This window comes from Schistocerca serialis, unplaced genomic scaffold, assembly GCF_023864345.2.
Source record: "Schistocerca serialis cubense isolate TAMUIC-IGC-003099 unplaced genomic scaffold, iqSchSeri2.2 HiC_scaffold_1261, whole genome shotgun sequence".
NCBI lineage: Eukaryota > Metazoa > Arthropoda > Insecta > Orthoptera > Acrididae > Schistocerca > Schistocerca serialis.
Window position 1 is genome coordinate 7390695 of NW_026047471.1, and position 26492 is coordinate 7417186.

The following is a 26492-nucleotide window of genomic DNA, read 5'->3' on the forward strand; positions in this document are numbered from 1 at the left end:
AAGAACTGCTTCAGAGCACATTTGTATTTAGCTATGGTTACAAATTCCTGGAAATAGTTATATTAGACAGAATACAAACCAAATTAATTATGTGGTACCAACTGAACAAGATAGATTACATCTTGTAGAAGCTGCTGTGAGCAAGTGCTCTCCTTGTCTACTCACACAGAAACTAGGTATCAGAAATTAAAGACCAGGATAGTTTTCATTCACATGTCAGCAGCTTATGACATGATGTGGCATACTGGTATAATATTGAAATTTCTGATAACTATACCTTATAAGACTAAGTAACCTCTTAAGGAACATGTTCAAAAATTAGCAGTGTGAAGTACACCAAGTTAAAAAGAAGAGCAGACAATGTGTACTCTAATGATGGCTCACCTCAAGGCTCTGTTCTTGCTCTGGCCTTATTCAGTATGTAACAGCAGACCTGCCAGAACTCCAGTATGCAGGATGTGATGACAGACTAAGGTTTCTAAAACAAAAGTAAATCTTTTCCACCTCTCTAATCATTTAGCAGCAGCAAAGATCAACCCACAGTTTGGCACTATTGCATTGCCAATCACAGTAATATGCCAACTTACCATGGCATCCCATTAGACAGAACTCTGACATAGTATAAACACCTTTCCAACACAGCTAAGAAAGTACAAAGATGAGTGAACTTGGCGAGGAAGTTGGTAGGTAGTATGTGGGAAGCAAACATGTCAGTTGTCCGTGGAGCATGTCTTGCATTGATATGTAGGGTGCATTTTAAAAAATCATAACTATTATGTTATTTGTGCGTGAACAATGTACTGTTGGAATGAGCAAACTCTCGAGTTTTACATGGTTCCCACTAGGTAGCAGCAGTGTGCATCCACTTCAGTTCTACTAAAAATGGTGACAAGACAACAGAAAGCATTTTGTGTTCTACATTTTGCACAATGCAAGTAATAACTGTTCAGTGTGACTTTCGTACTAGGTATGGTGTGGATCCTCCTACAACACAGAGCATTAGACAATGGCATGAACAATTCTGAGAAACAGGTTGTTTGTGTAAAGGCAAATCCCTGCACCAACCCTGAGTGCCTGAAACAGACATCGAACACCTCTGCCATAATTTCACAAGGAGTCCACAGAAACCTGTTTGCTGTGCAGCTCGACAGCTCAACATGCTCCTGCTGTGCATCTGGCATGTGTTGCATCGACATTTACACATGAAACAATACAAAATTGAGGTACGGCAAGTTCTTCGTGAAAGTGGCAAACAACAACATGTGATGTTCTGTAATTTCGTTCTGGGCAAGATGGAGGATGACAGTTTTCTTCCACGTTTAGTGTTTAGTGATGGGGCAACATTCCATTTAAATGGAAAGGTGAACCATTGTAATGTGAAAATATGGGGTACAGAACAACCACATGAGGCTGTACAACATGAGAGGGCTTTCCAAAATTTAATGTGTTTCATGCAGTTTCATGAGAAAAGGCGTTTGGTCCATTTTTCGTTGCCAAGAACACTGTTACAGGAAGCACATATCTTGATATTCCTTAGAACTTTCTTTTCCCACAGTTGGAGACTGATTCGAACGACTTCATTTACCAACAGGATGGGAAACCGCCACACTGTCATCAGGAAGTGGGGGAGTTTTTAAATCAAAGGATTACTGAACAATGGATCGTTGCACTGGAGGAAATGATTCAGCCATACATTACTGGCCTCCAAGGTCACGAGATCTGACTGTATGTAATTATTTCTTGTGGGGGCTTATAAAAAACTCTATTTATGTGCCTCCATTACCAACAACAATGAATGAACTGAGACATCGCTTAACAGCAGCTGGGGAAGCTGTAACTCAAACATGCTTGTTGCAGTGTGGGAACAATTTGAATACCACATTTCCATATGCCGTGCATCTCAAGGGGGGCCATATTGAACACCTACACCTATGAAAAGGTATTGGGGGGGACTTTTGAGTCTCCTGTTCATCAAAAATAGAAAAACCATTGTATACATTTATTAGTTCAGAAATATAGATGTGCCAAATCAGATGATTCTTTTTTTTTATAAACCCTGTACTCTGCAGTAGAATATTGCACATGAGTGTGGTTCTGCAGCGCACATGTGAAAAAATGATGATGATTACTTGAATGATTCTATGAAAACCGTTAGTGACTCAGTGCTGGCTAAAAATACTATCGAACATCTGTGTTGTCTGCTTTTGTTGAAAGGTGGCTCTGTACAATCTTTGCAAGCAAGTCTAAAAATGAATCAGTCCCCCTTCACAAAGTTTTACTCTTGCCGCATAGGAAATGCCTCAAATCCAGAAGACCAGCATATGACATAGAAATCCAAATGCTCTCCACTGGGTTGAACTGTGATGCTAAATGGAAATGTAAGTGGTAAGCCGTGAAAACCGGGAGTCATGAGCTTATTGGCAACTCAACTTTTAAAGTTCCAGGCTTTCATCATCCTGTAAAGGTGTTGTGTAAAGCTTAATACATTTCGAACTGGAGAAGATATGTGCAAATACACCATGCACAAATGGCGTGTTTGCACTGATAGGATGTGTGTCTTTGGTGATGTTCAGACAATAAACCACATTGTAAATAAGTGCCCTAATAGATGTTTCCCTAGTGGTATTGAGTCTGCATGAAGTATCTGAAAAGGTGCTTCACTGGGCTTAGTCTTCCAACATTTGTTTGTAGTCTGGACTACTGAATGTTTATATACCCTAAATAGTTGTGCATGTGTATTTTTTGGTGCACGAAGCTACATAAATTTAAGTATTAACTGTGTTTTTTGTACTTGTCACTTCTTTTTCCACGTGTTTTTACTTTTAGGAAGCTTTAATTTTCGAGTACTAGTAATAGTGTTCCATAGATTTTGTGTTTGTTTTGAATAGAATCCAGAGACAGTTAGTGCTTATTTTCATTGTTTCCAACAAGAAGTGTCTAGTAACCACAGTTTAGTCAGCTATCAGCCGCCTTTAGTGAATTACCAGTCTAGTTAAAAGTTGATTACTTAACTCTCTACAGTAAATTGTTGATTTCTTAGGATGGATAGGATGTGTGACTGCTGTGTATGGATGCAGGAGGAGCTGACCACTGTTTGCGAACAGCTCAACATGCTGATGGCCACAGTCAGCTGTCTTCAGGCTCCTGCCTCAGAGTGTAGCGGCAACGGGGAATCTGGTGCGTCACATGGCACACACCAGGTGTTACATGCTTCACCCACGGTCCCTGCTTTCGAGACATCTTCATGGGTACTGGACCCGGTTGGGCCACCCTCTCCCCAAGGAGAGTGGCGGGTTCAATGGCGTTCGCGTTGTTTGACGCGGAGGGTCAATGTGGAGGCTGGCCATGCCAGTGAGTGGACATGTGGCCGCTCCTTCAGCAAGGTCTGAACAGGCACACAGGGGGCGGGGGGGGGGGGGGGGGGGGTTATTAGTGATTGGGAGCTCCAATGTTAGGTGGGTGATGGAGCCCCTAAGGGAAATAGCAGAAAGGTCAGGGAAGAAGGCCAGTGTTCACTCTGTCTGCTTGCCGGTGGGGGTCTCATCCGAGATGTGGAGGAGGCCCTGCCAGCGGTAATAGAGAGCAGTTGGTGCACCTGACTGCAAATTGTTGATCATGTTGACAGCAATGAGTTCTGCTGTCTGGATTCAGAGTTCATCCTGAGTTCATACAGGCGGTTGGCAGAGTTGGTGAAGGTGGAAAGTCTCGCTCATGGGGTGGAATCTGAACTAACTATTTGCAGTGTTGTTCCCAGAACTGATTGCAGTCCTCTGCTTTGGAGCCAATTGGAAGGCTTAAACCAGAGGCTGAGACGATTCTCCCGAGATCTGGGGTGCAAATTTCTTAACCTCCACTATCGGGTGGGGAAATGTAGGGTCCCCCTGAATAGGTCAGTCATGCACTATACACAGGGAATGACAATATTAATGTGGTAATAGTAAACTGCAGGAGGGTCTATAGAAAGATCTCAGAACTGCTCTCATTAATAAATGGTTACAATGCCCACATAGTACTAGGGACGGAAAGTTGGCTGAAACCAGATGTAAACAGTTTTAAACTCAGATTGGAATGTATATCACAGAGACAGGCTGGACAGTGAAGGGGGAGGCGTGTTTATAGTGATAAAAAGTGCAATAGTAGCAAAGGAAATTGACAGGGATCCAAAATGTGAAATAATTTGGGTGAAGATCACGGTTAAAGCAGACTCAAACATGGTAATTGGATGTCTTTATAGGCCCCCTGGCTTAGCAGCTGTTGTGGCAGAACACCTGAAGGAAAATTTGAAAAGTATTTAGAGTAGATTTCCCGACCACGTTATAGTTGTGGGTGGGGATTTTAATTTACCAGATATAGACTGAGAGACTCAAACGTTTATAACAGGTGGCAGGGACAAAGAATCCAGTGAAATTTTTTTAAGTGCATTATCTGAAAACTACCTTGAGCAGTTAAACAGAGAATCGACTCGCGATAACATGTTAGACATTCTGGTGACAAACAGACCTGAACTATTTGAAACAGTTAACGCAGAACAGGGAATCAGTGATCATAAAGCAGCTACAGCATCAGTGATTTCAGCCGTAAATAGAAATATTAAAAAAGGTAGCTAAATTTTTCAGTGTAGTGAAAGTGACAAAAAGCAGATTTCAGAGTACTTGATGGCTCAACACAAAAGTATTATCTCATGTACAGATAGTGTTGAGGATCAGTGGACAAAGTTCAAAACCATCGTACAATATGCATTAGATGAGTATGTGCCAAGCAAGACTATAAGAGATGGAAAAGAGCCACAGTGGTACAACAACTGAGTTAGAAAACTGCTGCGGAAGCAAAGGGAACTTCACAGTAAACATAAACATAGCCAAAGCCTTGCATATGAACAAAAATTACGTGAAGCAAAATGTAGTGTGAGGAGGGCTATGTGAGAGGTGTTCAACGAATTCGAAAGCAAAGTTCTATGCTCTGACTTGGCAGAAAATCCTAAGAAATTTTGGTCTTATGTCAAAGCGGTAAGTGGATCAAAACAAAATGTCCAGACACTCTGTGACCAAAATGGTACTGAAGCAGAGGATGACAGACTAAAGGCTGAAATACTAAGTGTCTTTCTCCAAAGCTGTTTCACAGAGGAATACTGCACTCTAGTTCCTTCTCCAGATTCTCGCACAGATGACAAAATGGTAGATATCGAAATAGATGACATAGGGATAGAAAAATTATTAAGATCGCTCAAAAGAGGAAGGGCCACGGGACCTGAGGGGATATCAGTTTGATTTTACGCAGAGTACGTGAAGGAACTTGCCCCCCTTTTTGCAGCGGTGTTTCGTAGGTCTCTAGAAGAGTGTAGCGTTCCAAAGGATTGGAAAAGGGCACAGGTCATCCCCGTTTTCAAGAAGGGACGTCGAACAGACTTGCAGAACTATAGACCTATATTTCTTACGTCTATCAGTTGTAGAATTTTGGAACACATATTATGTTCAAGTATAATGACTTTTCTGGAGACTGGAAATCTACTCTGTAGGAATCAGCAAGGGTTTCAAAAAGATGATTGTGTGAAACCCAGCTTGCGCTATTTGTCCACGAGACTCATAGGGCCATAGACATGCGTTCCCAGGAAGATGCTGTGTTTCTTGACTTCCGCAAGGCCTTTGATACAGTTTCCCACAGTCATTTAATGAACAAAGTAAGAGCATATGGACTATCAGACCAATTGTGTGATTGGATTGAAGAGTTCCTAGTTAATAGAACGCAGCATGTCACTCTCAATGGAGAACGCTTAAAGTAGTAAAGGAGTTTTGCTATTTGGGGAGGTAGAGAGGATATAAAATGTAGACTGGCAATGGCAAGGAAAGCGTTTCTGAAGAAGAGAAATTTGTTAACATTCAGTATAGATTTAAGTGTTAGGAAGTCGATTCTGAAAGTATTTGTATTGAGTGTAGCCATGTATGGAAGTGAAACATGGTCGATAAATAGTTTGGACGAAGAGAATAGAAGCTTTCAAAATGTGGTGCTACAGAAGAATGTTGAAGATTAAGTGGGTAGATCACATAACTAATGAGGAGGTATTGAATAGGATTGGGGAGAAGAGAAGTTTGTGGCACAACTTGACTTGAAGAAGGGATCGGTTGGTAGGATATGTCCTGAGGCATCAAGGGATCACAAATTTAGCATTGGAGGGCAGCGTGGAGGGTAAAAATCGTAGAGGGAGACCAAGAGATGAATACACTAAACAGATTCAGAAGGATGTAGGTTGCAGTAGGTACTGGGAGATGAGGGAGCTTGCGCAGGATAGAGTAGCACGGAGAGCTGCATCAAACCAATCTCAGGACTGAAGACCACAACAACAACAAATGTAGACTTCAACTTTCTATGTCTATGGGAAATTTTACTAAACTTTGAAGTATCTCCTGTACCTGAATCAAATGATTTTGTTCATGTATGTTATGAGACACAATATATTTTCTTCTGTCACTGATTAAATTCAATCTCTCTTGTGTTACCCAAGGATTTCTACTATTGTTCCTCTTTTTACTTACTTCATCCTCTGCTGCATTCACTCTTTCATCTCTCAAAGCTACCCATTCTACTTCTACAGTACTCATTTCCCCTGTTCTTGTCAGTCATTCTCTAATGCTCCCTCTGAAACATTCTAGTTTGCTGTTTCTTCAGTTTTAATCTGCAATTCATAATCAATAAATTGTAGTAAGAGTCCACATCTGCACCTGAAATGTCTTACTACTTAAAATCTGGTTCTGAAATCTCTGTCTTACCATAATATAATCAATCTGGAACCTTCCAGTATCTCCACGTCTCTTCCACATATAGAACGTTCTTTTACGATTCTTAAACCAAGTGTTAGCAGTGATTAAATTATGCTCTGCGGAATCTTCAACCAGGTGGCTTCCTCTTTCATTTCTTTCTCTCAGTCCATATTCACCTACTACTTTTCCTTCTCTTCCTTTTCCTACTATCGAATTCCAGTCCCCCATGACTACTAAATTTTCATCTCCATTAACTATCTGAATAATTTCTTTTATCTCACCATACATTTCGTCTATGCCGTCCTCATCTGCAGAGCTAGTTGGCATATTAATCTTGTACTACTGTAGTGGGTGTGTGCTTTGTATCTATCTTGGCTACAATAATACGTTCAGTATGCTGGTCATCGTAGCTTATCCATATTCCTATTTTTTTATTCATTATTTTAGCTACTCCTGCATAACCCATATTTGATTTTGTATTTATAACCCTGTATTCACCTGACCAAAAGTCTTGTTCCTCCTGCCACTGAACTTCACTAATTCCCACTATATCTAGCTTTAACCTATCCATTTCCCTTTTTCAATTTTCTGACCTACTTACCCAATAAAGGAATCTGACATTCCACGCTCTGATCCATAGAACACCAGTTTTGTTTCACCTGATAATGATGTCCTAAGTAGTCACCGCCCGGGGATCCATATGGGGGACTATTTTACCTCTGGAATTTTTTACACAAGAGGATGTCATCATAATTTAACCATACAGTAGAGCTGCATGACCTTGGAAAAATAACGCTGTAGTTTCCTCCTGCTTTCAGCCATTTTGAATAATGTTACAAGGCCAGATCAGTCAATCATCCAGACTGTTGCTCCTGCAACTACTAAAAATGCTGCTGCCCCTCTTCAGGAACCACATGTTTGTCTGGCCTCTCAACAGATATCCCTCCATTATGGTTGCACCTACGGTGTGGCTATCCATATCACTAAGGCATGCAAGCCTCCCCACCAAGGGCAAGGTCCATGGTTCATGTTAACTTATATCTATAACATTTTCAAAATAACTGTAGCTTGGAAGTGATTTGTTGTGGAACTATAGCCATAAAATGACATCCTGTTAAGTGATGGTGCTTGGATATGCCTAACAATGCAGCACAGCTAATTATTTTAATAATTTTAAGGCGCTATGGTAGTTATGCATACAAGTAACTGATTTAATAGTCATGAAACATCAAAGAAAATGTTAATGAAACGTAAACACTCTTGGATGAGAATTTAAAATTTACCTAGCTATGACTGTTCACTTGAAACCATTATCTTCAGCTAAGTTGATTATTAACTGCACTCCTTAGCATAACAGGTATTTGCTGTGGCAAGATAGTTTAAATGCGCACACATGCACATGCTTGTCACCGATCGGCTGTCATTTTGTGGCTGTGGCACCATAATGGTACATTTCTGACCTTTGATTATTTGAGAAATTTTGTAGAATTTGAAGTCCCCCTGCTCAGAAATGACTATCAGGTTGTTTTTCTCCCCCTCTGTCCATGTATATGTCCACTGTTGGACAGACACAACAAAAAGACTGCTAAACAAGTGAGTTTTCACCTCAGCCAAAAAGCCTTCTCTTGAATTATACATAAAGCACACACACATATTCATGTAACTGCACATGACCACTGTCGACTGTCTCTGGCTGCTAAGGCAAAACTGTATGAAGAGTTGCATGTGTGTGAATGTGCGTGTGCTGTGTGTAGCTTACTTGTTTAGCAATCTTTTGTTGCGCCTCAACATTTCTACTTTATGGTAAGATGAAATCTATCCTTTTTATAATATTGTCGTTATTCCATCCTGGATTTTCCATTGTTTTAGATATTCACTCTGTGTCTTGTAGCCCCAACCCTATTTGATAAGTGTGTTGTAATTCTTTTGTGGGACTCTTGTTAGTCACCTTTTACAGTATTTGGTTTTTCCTATATCATATACATGATAACTTTCCTTCAGAAAGCATTGTAACATTGCAGGTGCAACAAATGTTTTTGGAAGTGTTGGGAAAGTAAATGTCGAGAGTTGGCGTTGCTGCATGACTTTGCGTGGACATAATGGTGATGTCCTGGATATGGCATGGTCTCCATATGATGCGTGGCTTGCGTCTTGTTCTGTTGACAACACAGTGATTGTGTGGAATGCTCTTAAGATGCCAGGTAATAACAATGATTTATACAGGGTGTTTCCAAAATTACTGGTATATTTGAAACGGCAATAAAAACTAAACGAGCAGCGATAGAAATACACCGTTTGTTGCAATATGCTTGGGACAACAGTACATTTTCAGGCAGACAAACTTTCGAAATTACAGCAGTTACAATTTTCAACAACAGATGGCGCTGCAGTCTGGGAAACTCTGTAGTATGATATTTTCCACATATCCACCATGCGTAGCAATAATATGGCATAGTCTCTGAATGAAATTACCCGAAACCTTTGACAATGTGTCTGGCGGAATGGCTTCACATGCAGATGAGATGTACTGCTTCAGCTGTTCAATTGTTTCTGGATTCTAACGATACACCTGGTCTTTCAGGTGTCCCCACAGAAAGAAGTCACAGGGGTTCATGTCTGGCGAATAGGGAGGCCAATCCACGCCGCCTCCAGTATGTTTCGGATAGCCCAAAGCAATCACACGATCATCGAAATATTCATTCAGGAAATTAAAGACATCGGCCATGCGATGTGGCCGGGCACCATCTTGCATAAGCCACCAGGTGTTCGCAGTGTCGTCTAAGGCAGTTTGTACCGCCACAAATTCACGAAGAATGTCCAGATAGCGTGATGCAGTAATCGTTTCTGATCTGAAAAATGGGCCAATGATTCCTTTGGAAGAAATGGCGGCCCAGACCAGTACTTTTTGAGGATGCAGGGACGATGGGACTGCAACATGGGGCTTTTCGGTTCCCCATATGAGCCAGTTATGTTTATTGACAAAGCCGTCCAGGTAAAAATAAGCTTCGTCAGTAAACCAAATGCTGCCCACATGCATATCGCCGTCATCAATCCTGTGCACTATATCATTAGCGAATGTCTCTCATGCAACATGGTAGCGGCGCTGAGGGGTTGCCGCGTTTGAATTTTGTATGGATAGAGGTGTAAACTTTGGCGCATGAGACAATATGTGGACGTTGGCGTCATTTGGACCGCAGCTGCAACACGGCGAACGGAAACCCGAGGCTGCTGTTGGACCACCTGCTGCACTAGCTGCGCGTTGCCCTCTGTGGTTGCCGTACGCGGTCGCCCTACCTTTCCAGCACGTTCATCCGTCACATTCCCAGTCCGCTGAAATTTTTCAAACAGATCCTTTATTGTATCGCTTTTCGAACCTTTGGTTACATTAAACCTCCGTTGAAAACTTCGTCTTGTTGCAACAACACTGTGTTCCAGGCGGTGGAATTCCAACACCAGAAAAATCCTCTGTTCTAATGAATAAACCATGTTGTCTACAGCACACTTGCACGTTGTGAACAGCACACGCTTACAGCAGAAAGACGATGTACAAAATGGTGCACCCACAGACTGCGTTGTCTTCTATATCTTTCACATCACTTGCAGCGCCATCTGTTGTTGAAAATTGTAACTACTGTAATTTCGAAAGTTTGTCCACCTGAAAATGTACTGTTGTCCCAAGCATATTGCAACAAACGGTGTATTTCTATCGCTGCTCGTTTAGTTTTTATTGCCGTTTCAAATATACCGGTCATTTTTGAAACACCCTGTACATTTCATACATAAAGTTTTGAAACACGAAGCAGTTCATTGTTTCATAAATAGGCAACTACTTGAACTATCGTTTGTGGTAAATATCTGTAAAGGTACCTCATAGGCTTTTGGAAAACAAATTAGATGAAAATAAACCAACTTAGAGGAGTTCCTCTTATTGAGGTTGTTTTTTGTTTTAGTAAATCCAGTCTCCTGAATTAAATGTAGTTCACAAACAAATAATCTTAGAATATTGAATAATATGCAGATTTTTGTGGCATTACAGAAGCACACAATTGTCAGATGATAGGCAATTTCTTGTTTATAAGTTAGTGCTCAGATGAGAGTTAGTCCTACAAATATATGTTCTGAAAAGCGTGGCATGTTAAAACAGATGAAAACCTGATCATATCATAAGCAACAGAAAATAATTTTTGCTCATGAAGAATAAATATTAATGGTGTCTGTCATATATATAGTGGAAATTAATGGTTAAAAAGTTGTACTATAGTTCTGCCTTCTGTAAGACATCATTAATTTATTTTTTCTGCACCTGTACGTGTTTCAGCACATTATCGCGCCTTCAGTGGACCGTTATTTGATTGTGTTATTTAAAAATAAGCAATATCTTGTATTGATAATGCCACAGGTACTCTTAACATCACGCTCTGCTGGTTTAAATAAGAAGTTATTATTTGACTTTTATTTATTTTGCAGATGAATTAGTTGTAACTCTAATTCAGTACATATTAACTAGAGTCAGTATTTTATCAGATAATAGTGAGAATAAGATAACGTGAATTCAACCAATGGAAAATCCTGAATGGAATGTAACAATAACATGAAAAGGATATTTGCTCTACTCACCATGTAGCAGAAATGCTGACTCGCAAGTAGGCTCAACAAAAATACTGTCTGGACAACAGTCTCTATATTCGCGAGCGCGCGCGCGCGCTGTTTTTTTTGTGTGTGTGTGTGTGTGTGTGTGTGTGTGTGTGTGTGTGTGTGTGTGTGTGAAGGCTCACTTCCGGAGAGTCTTTTCGTTGTGCCTATCTGCAACTCAGCGTCTTCACTGTAATGTGAATTCTTCACTTTGTTGTTGAATAAAGGGGTCCTGTGTTGTGTGTGTGTGTGTGTGTGTGTGTGTGTGTGTGTGTGTGTGTGTGTGTGTGTGTGTGTGTGTGTGTGTTAGACATAAATAAAATCCTGACAACATTTGTGTATGACTTCCCACTTATTTCTCTCCAGCCCAGCGGACAGATTAACAAATTTTAACAAACTTTGATTTGCTTTTGCAGATAAATCCAATTTCAAATCTTGATTTTACAGCCATCTTCATACAGTGTTATGCAGAGAACTGGAAAACAATGTGCTGCCTGATATTTTATTTTAATATATTAGCTTATTTCAGCTTATTCCCTTCATCAGTACATGTCCTGATGTTGTAGGGACATATGTCAACTTAATATTATTTTCATATATTTGTATATTTGGAATGTATCCCTATTATATTCATATCATTAATATTATTTTCACACAAACATACACACAAAATTCTAGCTTTCGCAACCAACGGTTGCTTTGTCAGGAAAGAGGGAAGGAGAGGGAAAGACGAAAGGATGTGGGTTTTAAGGGAGAGGGTAAGGAGTCATTCCAATCCCGGGAGCGGAAAGACTTACCTTAGGGGGAAAAAAGAACGGGTATTCACTCGCGCGCACACACACACATATCCATCTACACATACACAGACACAAGCTGACATTTGTAAAGGCAAAGAGTTTGGGCAGAGATGTCAGTCGAGACATCTCTGCCCAAACTCTTTGCCTTTACAAATGTCTGCTTGTGTCTGTGTATGTGCGGATGGATATGTGTGTGTGTGCGAGTGTATACACGTCCTTTTTTCCCCCTAAGGTAAGTCTTTCCGCTCCCGGGATTGGAATGACTCCTTACCCTCTCCCTTAAAACCCACATCCTTTCGTCTTTCCCTCTCCTTCCCTCTTTCCTGACGAAGCAACCATTGGTTGCGAAAGCTAGAATTTTGTGTGTATGTTTGTGTTTGTTTGTGTGTCTATCGACCTGCCAGCACTTTTGTTTGGTAAGTCTCATCATCTTTGTTTTTAGATATATTTTTCCTACGTGGAATGTTTCCCTCTATTAATATTATTTTCAGCAACATTTTAAAATTGTCAATAATTTGCTGTTGTACATACATTATTACTAATTTTTTGGAAGCTAACAGTTGTAGGAGTTCAAGTTTGGCATCTAGTTGTTTCCTCAAAGATATTTCAACATACAATATATTCAGCATAACTTCATACAACTACTGCCATCGTGTATCTTCAAGAATTACTAACTAACTGTGCTGACACAGCCACTTTAGTATGTATATTAATGCAACAAACACAAGCTTACAAGTGTTTTATTAAAACAGTTACTTTAATTACCTTAAAATGAAAATTACATATTCACAAATATTCTGGTGCGACATTAGACTTTACAAAAAGAAGGAAAAATATTTGATTTTCTGTGCAAACTTTCATGAAATGAATCTCTTTATGAAATTACTGTCAAGGTGCTTAATTATTTAAATTACTCTCATTTACAGAGGCTACAATGCTGTAGCCAAATTATTTACTGCACCTAATTATTTTATGAGCTGTGTTGAAGGACATGATCTAACAAACACTATACAGTTTCAGTAATCAGACCGGACATTACTAAGTGTTTTTTTATGGGACTTTATTTTTGTTAATTTTACAAAACTATATTATCCAAGTGAAAATTCATAATTCTGGATTAGGAGTTACCATCCTAACAAAACAGGAAGATACATGCATGAAAATTCAAAGTATCGTATTTTTGTAAATAAACTAGAATGACTGAATTGTCATTTGTGAGACATTTAGCAATCACAGATAGTATCAAATAAAGAATAATAACTGTGGAATAATTTCACTTAGGTTTAAATATAAGATAATGTGATAAAAGATACAGTGTATCGAGTAATATATTAAATATCGCACATCAAGGTGATTCGTAAACATATGTATCATATACTTCAATATTTGAGTCTCAGTCCATTATAGTACACACTCCTACAGCCTATTATAGTTTTTTTTGTATTTTCTGTCTGTTTTTTAAATTGTTAAAGGTATAGCTAACAATAGATACACAATTGTGGTGATTAACAGTTTCCTGCCTGTGATAATGATACTTAAAGCAAGGCAGTTTCTTCTTCAGCTTATATTAGGAATAAGAGAATGCATAGAATATTTTCATGAATTAAGTCCCCAGTTTCCATCTTCTTACAGAAATGGTAGCAGTACTGAAAGGTCATTCTGGACTAGTGAAGGGTGTTGCATGCGATCCTGTAGGCAAATATATGGCTTCACAATCTGATGACAAGACATTGAGGGTTTGGAGAACAGCAGACTGGAAAGAGGATTCAGTCATCACTGAACCATTTGAAGAGGTTTTTATCTCTTAAAATTATAATTTTGCACAAATATTATTCTACGAATTTTCATGTTAATATGAATGTTGACTTCAATGGCTGGTAACGTACTGGTGTCCTTATTTAAGTAATTACATTGTAGAAATACTGCTCCTTGTTTTATATCTGACAGGGTAGACCATTAACAGTATTAGATCATAAATGTGTCAAAGAAACTCCTACTAGGAATTCAATTTTTAACTCTACCAAATCAGAAGGTATCATTTTAGGATGGAGCCAGATTTCAAAACCTGTTGATTGTTTCACTCTGGCTTTCTGATTAATCTGTTTGTTGATTGGCATATTTTCTTTCCCTTTGTTTACGTAACTGACACAGGTATTTGAAATGGGGTGCTGTGATTGAGGTAATGAATGCATGCCGTTTGAATGAAATAAGGTCAAATGTAACTGTACTGTTGCATATTGCAACAGCATTGCCAGCAAGGCTTAGGAACATTGTTAATTGAATTTGATCATCTCAGTGTTGTCTGATACATAAAATGAACACTAGGAATACAAGAATATACTCAAACCCTTACTCCTGGAGTACATTAATAATTTGATAAATAAAGTAGATACATTTTATGTATATTATTTCAGGATACTGCTGCTATTTCCTGAAGCTTGATTGTAGACTTGTGTAGTTAGGTGGTAAGTTTATTTCGGCAAGTTTATTTTGGCTGCAGGTGATCTGCAGTTAAAATGTGCTATTAATGTATACAATTTTTATGTTATATATCTGTTTGGTTTAGTAACAGTGTGTCGAATACTTACTTTCATATCTCATCATCGACATTGTGGCTGCCAAATTTTGCTGCTTATTGTATTTTGTAGTTGAAATTTTCATTTTTTATTAATTTTTAACAGCTTCACTTCACATAAGCCAATTATATTGTATGGTTACATATTAATTTTTTTATCGGTACAGTTATGTGGTGGTTATATATTCTTTGTATAGGTCTGTATGAGTATTCTTTGCATATCATGTTATTTTTTTACCACGTCCTAAAATTTTGACATAATTTTCAATAAAATTTTTATGCTTGAGTTAAGTCAGTTCATTTAGGATCTAGTCTGGGCATTTTTGTATATGTAGCGTCTATTTCTCTTTCTTCTAAAAGGTCATTATTGGGCCTTTTGGTATTATATGTAGGATTTTCATTGTGTGCTCAGACTGCTTTATGTTTTGGGTTTCTGTTTTCATATGGCAGAAAAATTTTGAGAGATTTGTGTCATTCTTTCAGGTGTGTTCTCGATATCTGATCAGAAAATTTCATTCTGTTTGGTTTACATAGAATTTTTACTATCATTAAAATTGATTTAAAATAGTCCTGGATTCTTGTGTGTTGGTGTTTTTGTTTTGCTGGCCTTGATTTGTGTTTTTATGTTATCTCACTGTAGTATTTTTTAACCCCATAACTTACCAATTTTTTTAAAAAATTATGTTCCAAAAAATGATTATTTTTTTTATTAATGAAAACATCCTGTAATGAATGGCAGCACTTACAGACATATGAATACAACTTACAAAGCTCAAAATAATGAGTTACAAAGTTTTGAAAATAACCAATAATAAAATCCCATGTATATTTGGGCACTGAACTTTGACTAAAATATAGTGAAACTTGAACTCATTTTTTAGTTTTTGTATAGCTGTGAAATCTAACCATGTATTTCAGAATGTTTCCTGTGAACATAAACTTTGGAGGAGTTGTATGGAGCACAATTTGTGTGTTGTTCATGTTGTCCCACTGGTGAGCACTCATCACCCTGGTGACGAACTGTCATCACTTTCAGTCTCTAATGAAGTAACATCATATTCTTCTTCACTTTCTGAGCTGCTAAACTCAGTGTCAAATTCAGGCTTGCTATAGCAAATATTTTTTGAAAGCATTGCTTAAACAACAATATAGGAGAAAGCACAAAGTTTGTTGTCAAATATCCAAAGCTGCACACAGTAAAGATGATATCTTATAGCAACCACATCAACCAAAACAGGACAGCCAGGCTACAAATGTAGTACCTGGTGCTCTCTAGTGGCTGAACATGAAACTATTGTGCTGAAAGAGATATAAGTAGAGTCTTATATTTTCAAAGCCCTCTTGTTAACTTGCCTGAGTGTACTTGGGATTTTAAGTTTCTGTTAAAATAATAAATTCGAGGTAACTTGACATTTTATGTTAAGAATTTAGTAATGAATTTAATTTGTCTGATATATTTCCTGTGTATGTATGTATGTGGTTTTCCATCTTGTTGGCGTTTTTTGTGTTAGTTTTATGTCAGCATTAATATAAAATCAGTTGTAATGATTGCAAAAAATTCTTTATAAGCCAGACAGGATGAAATTGAGAGCAGTCAAGCAATATAGATACAAATCCCTCCACTTTTTTTGCCCAATTGAAAACAGAAAACCATAATATAACTAATTTTATCCTGCAATGAAAATTCTACATATAATACCTAAAGAAGAAAGAAAACTGGCCATCTGTGGATCAGAGCGTGGAATGTCACATCCCTTAATTGGGCAGGTAGGTTAGAAAATTTAAAAAGGGAAATGGAAAGGTTAAAGTTAGATATAGTGGGAATTAGTGAAGTTTGGTGGCAGAAGGAAGAAGACTTCTGGTCAGGTGAATACAGGGTTATAAATACAGAATCAAGTAGGGGTAATGTAGGAGTAGGTTTAATAATGTATAGCATAATAGGAATGTGGGTAAGCTACTACAAACAGCATAGTAAACGCATTATTGTGGCCAAGATAGATACGAAGCCTACCACAGTAGTACAAGTTTATATGCCAACTAGCTCCGCAGATGACAAAGAAAGTGGTGAAATGTATCATGAGATAAAAGAAATTATTCAGATAGTGAAGGGAGATGAAAATTTAATAGTCATGGGTGACTGGAGCTCGATAGTAGGAAAAGGAAGAGAAGGAAGCATAGTAGGTGAATATGAAATGGAAGTAAGGAATGAAAGAGGAAGCATCATGGTAGAATCTTGTACAGAGCATAACTAAATCATAGCTAACACTTGGTTCAAGAATCATGAAAGAACGTTGTGTACATGGAAGAAGCCTGGAGATACTGGGAGGTCTCAGATAGAGTATATAATGGTAAGACAGAGATTCAGGAACCAGGTTTTAACTTGTAAGACATTTCCTAGGGCAGATGTGGACTCTGACCACAGTCTATTGGTTATGAACTGTAGATTAAAACTGAAGAAATTGCAAAAAGGTGGGAATTTAAGGAGATGGGACCTGGATAAACTGACTAAACAAGAGGTTGTATAGAGTTTCAGGGAGAGCATAAGGGAACAATTGACAGGAATGGGGGAAAGAAATACAGTAGAAGAAGAATGGGTAGCTCTGAGGGAAGAAGTAGTGAAGGCAGCAGAGGATCAAGTAGGTAGAAAGACGAGGGCTAATAGAATTGCTAGGGTAACAGAAGAGAGATTGCATTTAATTGATGAAAGGAGAAAATATAAAAATGCAGTAAATGAAGCAGGCAAAAAGAAATACAAATGTCTCAAAAATGAGATCGACAGGAAGTGCAAAATGGCTAAGCAGGGATGGCTAGAGGACAAATGTAAGGATGTAGAGGCTTATCTCATGAGGGGTAAGATAGATACTGCTTACAGGAAAATTAAAGAGATTTTTGGAGAAATGAAAACCACTTGCATGAATATCAAGAGCTCAGATGGAAACCCAGTTCGAAGCAAAGAAGGGAAAGCAGAAAGGTGGAAGGAGTATATAGAGGGTCTATACAAGGGCGATGTTCTAGAGGGCAAATTTATGGAAGTGGAAGAGGATGTAGATGAAGAAGAAATAGAAGATATGTTACTGTGTGAAGAGTTTGGCAGAGCACTGAAAGACATAAGTTGCAACAAGGCCCCGGGAGTAGACAACATTCCATTAGAACTACTGACAGCCTTGGAGAGTCAGGCCTAACAAAACTCTACCATCTAGTGAGCAAGATGTACGAGACAGGCGAAATATCCTCAGACTTCAAGAAGAATATAATAATTCCAGTCCAAAAGAAAGCAGGTGTTGACAGATGTGAAAATTACCGAACTATCAGTTTAATAAGCCACAGCTGCAAAATACTATCACGAATTCTTTACAGACGAATGGAAAAACTGGTAGAAGCCGACCTTGGGGAATTCCATAGAAATGTTGGAACACATGAGGCAATACTGACCTTAAAACATATATTAGAAAATAGATTAAAGAAAGGCAAACATGTGTAGACTTAGAGAAAGCTTATGACAATGTTGACTGGAATACTGTCTTTCAGGGGTAAAATACAGGGAGCGAAAGGCTATTTACAATGTGTACAGAAACAAGATGGCGGCTATAAGAATAGAGGGGCATGAAAGGGAGGCAGTGGTTTGGAAGGGAGTGAGACAGGGTTGTAGCCTATCCCCGATGTTATTCAATCTGTATATTGACCAAGCAGTAAAGGAAACAAAAGAAAAATTCGGAGTAGGTATTAAAATCCGTGGAGAAGAAATAAAAACTTTGAGGTTCACCAAAGACATTGTAATTATGTCGGAGAGAGCAAAGGACCTGGAAGAGCAGCTGAACAGAATGGACAGTGTCTTGAAAGGAGGATATAAGATGAACATCAACTAAAGCAAAACAAAGATAATGGAATGTAGTTAAATTAAATAGGGTGATGCTGAGGGAATTAGATTAGGAAATGAGACATTTAAAGTAGTAATTTTGCTATTTGGGGAGCAAAATAATTGATGATGGTCGAAGCAGAGAGGATATTAAATGTAGACTCATAATTGTGAGGAAAGTGTTTCTGAAGAAGAGAGATTTGTTAACATTGAGTATAGTTTTAAGTGTCAGGAATTCTTTTCTGAAAGTTTTTGTATGTAGTGTAGCCGTGTATGGAATTGAAATGTGGACGATAAATAGTTTAGATAAGAAGAGAATAGAAGCTTTCGAAATGTGGTTCTATAGAAGAATGCTGAAGATAAGATGGGTAGATCACATAACTAAGGAGGAGGTTTTGAACAGAATTGGGGAGAAGAGAAATTTGTGGCACAACTTGACTAGAAGAAGGGATTGGTTGGTAGGGCATATTCTGAGGCATCAAGGGATCACCAATTTAGTATTGGAGGGCAGCATGCAGGGTAAAAATCGTAGAGGGAGAACAAGAGATGAGTACACTAAACATATTCAAAAGGATGTAGGTTGCAGTAGTTACTGGGAGATGAAGAAGCTTGCACAGGATAGATATGATAGGGAAAGACTATTCATACAAACCCGCATAGAGAATCTATAAGCACTATATAATTCCATAGATGAATAAGATAAATATGTAATGATACATATGTATTGTCAAGGAAAGCTGTCAAATTTATAGAAAACAAAAATTTAAACCAAAAATTACTCAGCATCAACATCTTTTGTTGAGAAAAGAATATATATAATCAAAACCAACTCATTCTGCACTACAAATCCGATACACGGGCTTGTTTGACAGCCACAATGTCAATGATGAGATATGGAAGTAAGTACTTGAACATTACTTTAAAAAAAATTGCAGTGTGCTGGTATAATATACATAAAATGTCACTACAAGATAACTACTACACTTCAAGCCCTGAGTAATAAAAAATTGTACCACTATTGATAACTAAAGTGTTGAGTTTTATTGCAGAAAACATACATAAACTCTTCTTCTTCTTTCAAATAACCCATTTGGAGGGTACGATGAATCAACTTTGGCTACTCTTTGTTGTATTAGATTTCCTTAGTTTCCAAATTTCCTTCATCCTTTTAGAGTGTTGTTCCCTTTCTTCTTGGGTCCACTATTGTCTAGTTGTTTTCTTTCTCTCCTGAAATTCTGCCTTTCTAACTGCCTTTCTGAAATATGTTCTGTTTTCTATTGTGTCCGTTGCAATTCCAGCATTTTCCGTGTCCTTTTCAATCTCTTATGAACTATGCGGGCTTGGATTTGTAGCTATTGAGTAATGTGAATATCCACTTGGTCAGTCTGTTCTTATTGATTCTGAATATATGTCTAAAAAACTGCAGCCTCCTCTTCCTCATTACATCAGTTAGTTTTTCAGTTTTCGAGTATAGCTCTCTGTTTGTTTATCAAATTGTTTGTTGCTTGCTTAAGGTATGTTTCAGGATGCTCTGACTCATTCTTTGCACACTGCTGTAGACCCCCAGAATCCGAATGCCTACTTTTAATTTCCTTACATAAACTCTATGTGTCGCCTTTGTCAAAAATACCTATTTGGCATTCAGATAAAACCCAAATGTTGAATCAGGTTCCAGTTGAGCTTGAGAGAAGTGTGTCATCTAATTATGCATTACAAAATCTTCAGTGAGTGGCTTCCAGACTCTTGTTTTAACATATGTATACATATGGAACTTAAAAATTTTGGTTCTTATTATTAATAATAAAGAGGGAATGGCAACTGGATCATATATTTATGGGTAAATTTCACCTTCGTGAAATCTACAGTGTCAAAGTTTTAAGAGGTGAAGACTCAGGGTCAGACCACTATGTCCTGAAGATCAAAATAAAATTAACACCAATGGTAAAGAAAAGATCTCAGAAAAAAACTAGAAGAAAATTCAACCCAACCATCTTAACAAAAAATGAGGAAATACGCTAGGAAATCAGGTGAAGGATCTATCAACTATAATACGCTAGTAGAATTAACAACAAAATTAAAATCCATAGCAGAAGAGTTGGATCTAATAAATCCTAGGAAGAAACATGAGTGGTGGAATGAAGGCATTAGAAAGAAGACACCAAGTTTGGAGAAAGCATCAAGTCCAAAAGTCTGAAGAATCACATCTAGAACTTATGAAGCAAAGAATGTCAAATCATAAAATCATCAGACAGACAAAACACAAACATCTTAAAATACCATAGAGAAGATAGAAGAAAACTTCCAGAAGAAACAGTCAAGAGATTATTACAAAACCTATGGGAGATATCTTAAAAAGTATGAGATCCCAACATTGCTGCTGAGAGATAAGTCAGGAAATTTGGGGAATAGTAATCAAGAAAATGCAGAGATCCTTGCAGAGACTTTCAATAAAATTTTAAATTGTGATGGCCCACTGGAAACATTTCAAGTAGACACTGAAGCACCTATTTGAACCACCCCAGAGCTAATAGACCCTCCAACTATCAAAGAGATAGAGGTGCAATTCAGGAACAAAAATATTACAAGGCATGTGGTGAAGACTATGTATTTGCAGAAATCTGGAAGAATGCTGGAAAATGTGCGGTCATAAATTCCACCAACATCTAATTGAAATGTGGATCACAGAGAAAATTCCAGAGCACCGGACCTCAGGAATAATACATCAATTGTTCAAACAAATTTCGGGCTTGCAGCCGGGAAAATTTTAAAATTCAAATCCATCCAGCTTTTTTTATTTTATTTTATTTTTTTTTAATTTTTAAAGATAATTAAAGAGGAATAAATCTTCTGGACTGCACATACAAAATTTTCTCCCGCATAATTTACAATAGGATGAAAAACATTCTGGAACAACAACTTGGAGAATACCAAGGATGATTTCGACCATACTGAAGGTGCACGGACCAAATTCTTATCCTGCAACTAATAATGGAGTGTTACAAGTGTAGAAGCAAACAGTTATTCATCCCATTCATAGATTTGGAAAAAAAACGTATAATAGTGTTCATAGGAACCACACTTCTAAAAATCCTTAGATCATATGGCCGCCATCCCACACTGGGAAAACTCATTCAGCTAACTTTAACTAACACAAATTCAAAGGTCAAATTTAGAGGAGAAATGTCAAATTTAGAGGAGAAATGTCAAAAGCTTTCACAATAAAAACAGGACTCAGACAAGGTGATGGATTGTCCCCTTTGATTTCCAATGTGGCCCTCTATTACATCATGACAATCTGGCAAAAAGAAAATCCATGTATATTCAAAATTGGAGGAAAATCAGCAATAAGAGCAAACTGCCCTGGGTTTGCTGACAATTTATCTCTCTAAGCCCTTGACATAGAAGAAGTTCATGCTCAGATCACAAGTTTCCAGAAAATTGCTTCAAATATAGGAATCTGAAACCATGCCCATGAAACCTCTATGCATAGATAAAATCTTCATAAATGATGAATCAATTAAAATAGTTCTACAGTTCAAATATCTTGGAGAAATTATTTTGCACTACTTGGGTTAGAAAGCAACATGGATAAATAGAACCAACAAAATGAGAAAAGCACAATTTCTAACCTGGTCAACATATAATAAGAAATGGCTGTTAGTAGACACTACAATCCAACATTACAAAACTGTAACTCTCCCGGAAGCAACTTATACTTGTGAAAGTCTGTCCCAATCACCAGCACAAAGAAAAAGAAAAGAATCTCATATTTCTTTCATGTCTTATGACTCCCTGATAACAGGATTTTAAAACAACTAGTGATGAGAAGTCTCGGAAAGAAGACAGGAGGACAGTGGGCGAAAGAAATTCAACAAGATCTTGAAGCAGTCGGACTTAGAATTACTGATGCAGAGAACAAAAACAAAATCAACACTCTCCTTATGAATAATAAATTTTCAGCAGAAATGGTGTACAGAAGACTGGTAGATATTTCAGACGAGTTAAGAAAATTGTGTTTGGAACAAATGGAAAATACTGGACTGTGCACAAAAAGCAAGTAGTCCCATCTTCAAAGAGAAAGTGAAAATGGAATGTGGTTCAGTGTGGCCAATCAAGTTAGTAATAATAATAATAATAATAATAATAATAATAATAATAATAATAATAATAATAATAATAATTTGCTGTTATTCTTGCACTGGAGAAAACTTGCAAAATACTTCTGACATACCTTCCTGTCCACATCTAAACCTACTGCTTCAAAATTGCTATTAACTAAAGGAAATCGTTTTAAGATGTCAGGTCATGACAGGAGTAGTATGTAGAATTTATTAAATATTTAGCTGTTGAAGCTGCAACATTGTCATTGCTCAGTGAGAGGTTTGGGACTTAATAGAAACTATAGAACTAAACACAGATTGATGTGTCGTATCCTTGTTCTGCTTTTGTGGCCTCATTGGACCACTTCAGTCAGAAATTTTATGATCATCATCATCAATAAGTTTTCTTTCCAAATTGCCCAGTACTGTTTATGTGCTACAACCTTTTTTATCATTCCTCATCTGTAAATACTCCTTGTATTTTATATTGTTTGTCTGTTTTTAATTTGAATCATATTTTTATGTTTTTCAGGGGTCCTCACACCTGTGACAAAAAAAGAGAGATTCTTTTTTTCCCATATAGTGTCTGTAATGGGCTCCCATTCATTGTACATCACTTTATTTGGAGCAATCTGCCATTGTCCATCTTTTTGATATTTCTTATTAATACACGTTCCGGGTATCTTTTCCCTGCTTTTGGGATTATGTCAATTCTACTTTTCTAAGTGACTTTGAAAGGAGTTTCATTTCTGTTGAATCGCCATCTTGTAATGTTTTAAGCCTTGATTGATTGACTCTTTTTGTTGTATGTAGATCATGTTAAATTTAAGCTTTTTGAGCAGTGTTCTCCTTGCTAGCGCATGTGGACCTGCACCTTGTTAATGGTTCTTATGGTCATCAAGAAATTTAAGATTTGAAGACGATCTCTTAGAAGATTGAAGTGGCCATCTGAAAATAAAAATAGACAACTTAAATGTGAGCACAAGTGTGTGTTCTGAAATAAATTATAATATTATAAAGGTCACTGTTTCTCCTATGACAATAACCCAAAAAATGTTATCATTTTATTAGTTCTTTCTTCCCATGCAGGTTTCTCATCTTTGTGTGTTATAATTTCTCCTAGGTATTTAAATTATTTCTCTATTTTTACTTTCCTGTTATTTACTGTTATGTGGTTGATTACTAGTGGATCTGCTCAGTCTTTTCGAATGGTGTCTGGAATCCTATTGATTGTCGTTTTTTTGTAGGCTTGTTATTGGATTTCTGTCTTGTTGACTGTTATTAACTAGGAACACCAACTCATCTGTGAATCCCAAGCTGTTTAAGTTTATTTGGTCTTTCTTGGTTCCAATTCATATGTTTTGAGCATTTTCCTTGTACCATTATGGTGATTAACTGTCTCCCTGTCTTAACCCTATTTTAATCATAAATGGCTCAGATGTTTCTCCTCTGAACTTTACTTTAGAGTTGGTGTTTTTTTGAGTTAATTTTATCATATTTATTAATTTGGGATGGCATCTCAAATTCCTTTGTATCTTCATCATTGAAGAACTGTGAATATAATCATAAGCTTTTTTGAAGTTTACCAAGGTTACAACTTCCTGTTTTTTTTTCCTTCCTTTATAATAATCCATTACCAATTTCAAATTGATTTTTTGTTCTGCCTAGCTTCTCCAAGACATAAATCCTCCTGGCATTATCATAGTTCCAGTTGAAGTTGATCTTTACAAAGATTATATAAAATTCTTCTATTGACTTCATATGTGTTATCATTCCTCTGCAGTTGTGTGGATTTTGTTTGTCTCCTTTTTTGTGTAGTGATTGGACTATAGCTGCAGTCCAATGTTCAGATAGTTCTTTGTTGTTGCAGATTTTCTCTGTGTATTGGTGTAGCGATATCTTCACTGATTCTACTGCATATTTCCAAAGTTTCACTAATATTTGGTGTTCTCCACTTGCTTTATAGTTTTTGAGCTCTTTCAAAGCTTTGTAGACTTCATGGATTGTGTATGGGTTTACATTTTCTACTGGTGTTTTAATAGGAGTATCTGTGTTTATTTGCAGTAGTTTACATTTTAGTGACTTGTTTAATGTCCCTGCTAAAATTTCTTTATTTTTCCAGTCGCTTTGGGCCATCTTATTATTTTTATCTTTTTACATTAATATTGGAGAGTCACACCATTGTAATTGTCTGCTAAATATTTTGTAGTAATCCTGTCTGCTAAATATTTTCTAATAATTCCTTGAGTTTGTTTTCTGATTATTTGTTTCTATCATTAGAAGCATGGTGGCCTTTCACCGCACATCTATCTTAGATTTTCCCTATGTTCCTAGCTCACTGTGACCATCTGCTAAGGCAGTGAGGTTCTTCCTTGTGCACTTACTTCCACCCCAAGCTGTTGGTTCTGTTGTGCAAGCAGATAGCTGCCTGTTATGGTCACAGGCATTGGTGTGGTGCAGTAGCTTGGTTTCTAGGAAGGCTTCCATTGACCTGGCATCGCCCTCAGTCTTGTTCTTTTCTTGTGGAGTCAATATCGATTACAGCCCCCATGACAATGCCACTATGAATAATCCACATGGTGATGCACTTTGCACCAAGAATCTCATCAACAAGTTTCAAGACTCCCCCATGCCATGCTGTCTTTATACTTTCTACACAGCCCGGTGTGTAAATTTGTGATGTACGCCATGGGAAATTCCATCTGTGTTGATGCCCAAATGAGTACTATTAGAGTTTGAATTTAGCCACCAAGCTTCCATCACTGGCACAACTGCACCTTGCCACATGCTACTGCCACTCCAGCCATGTGACATGATCACCGAGCTGACTGCATGCTCCCGAAGCAGAATGCTGCAACACGAATCAGTGTGTGCAATTCATGGAGATGCGACCACTGGTGGCCCAGCTCCCAGCACTAGACTCCATGCTGATACCCACACAGACCTCTGCATGTACTGCCACTGCCATTCATGGCTGAGATATGAATGGGAATGTGGATTGCTAGGGAGGCATGCCAGGTAGTCTGTGCTGTTGTGCACTGTGCCTGCCTAGTGAGCATCAGACCTGGATTTGAATTCCGGCCTTGGTAAACATTTTCATTCATCACTTGAGTCTGCACTATAGATTATAGATGCTTGAGACTTAGATAGATCTCTGGAATCATATATAGTTTCACAGACAGCTGTGACATCGCATGCCTACTGCTCTGTCACCAACGCTGCCACCCTCATCAAAAGGATCCCTGAGGTGCTGCTAACGACACCACCAGGAGACCTGCAACACATTGCCTAGCAACTGGAGGTATACGACATCCTCACCTGACTCAGTGCCAATGTGGCAATGCTGCAGGCAGCTGTGACTCACCTCAACCCTGACCGCTGCCATCAAAGCAGCCACAGCCACAGATGCAGTGATGGCTACAACAACTGCTGCAGCTCTAACCGTTCTGCTGACACCTCTAGCAATATGGCCAGCCTCTGCTGATACCACGAACACTTCAGCCCAGATGCTGCAAACTACAGGGAACCCTACTCTTGGCACTCAGACCCATACAGCTGCTGGGATAAGGTGTGCCCAGCTGCTGCTCGGTCTCCCAGCACTTGTTTGTTTGCAATGGTTGCTCTGCCATGCCATTCCTGATAGATACCAGGTCCAAGTTGCTTCCTGCAGAAGCTCATATGGGGCAATGGTGCTGCCACAGCTATTCTCCTGATGGCAGTAAATCTATACCATTGCCGCAGCATATATCGTCATATCGTAGACCATGGCCTGTAACA

The 26492-nt window shown here is 38.1% G+C and overlaps 1 pseudogene; it reads left to right on the top strand.

The window, feature by feature from the left end:
* The window catches only part of LOC126438173 (protein HIRA-like), a 450749-nt pseudogene that overhangs the window by 180057 nt on the left and 244200 nt on the right, over window positions 1-26492 (top strand).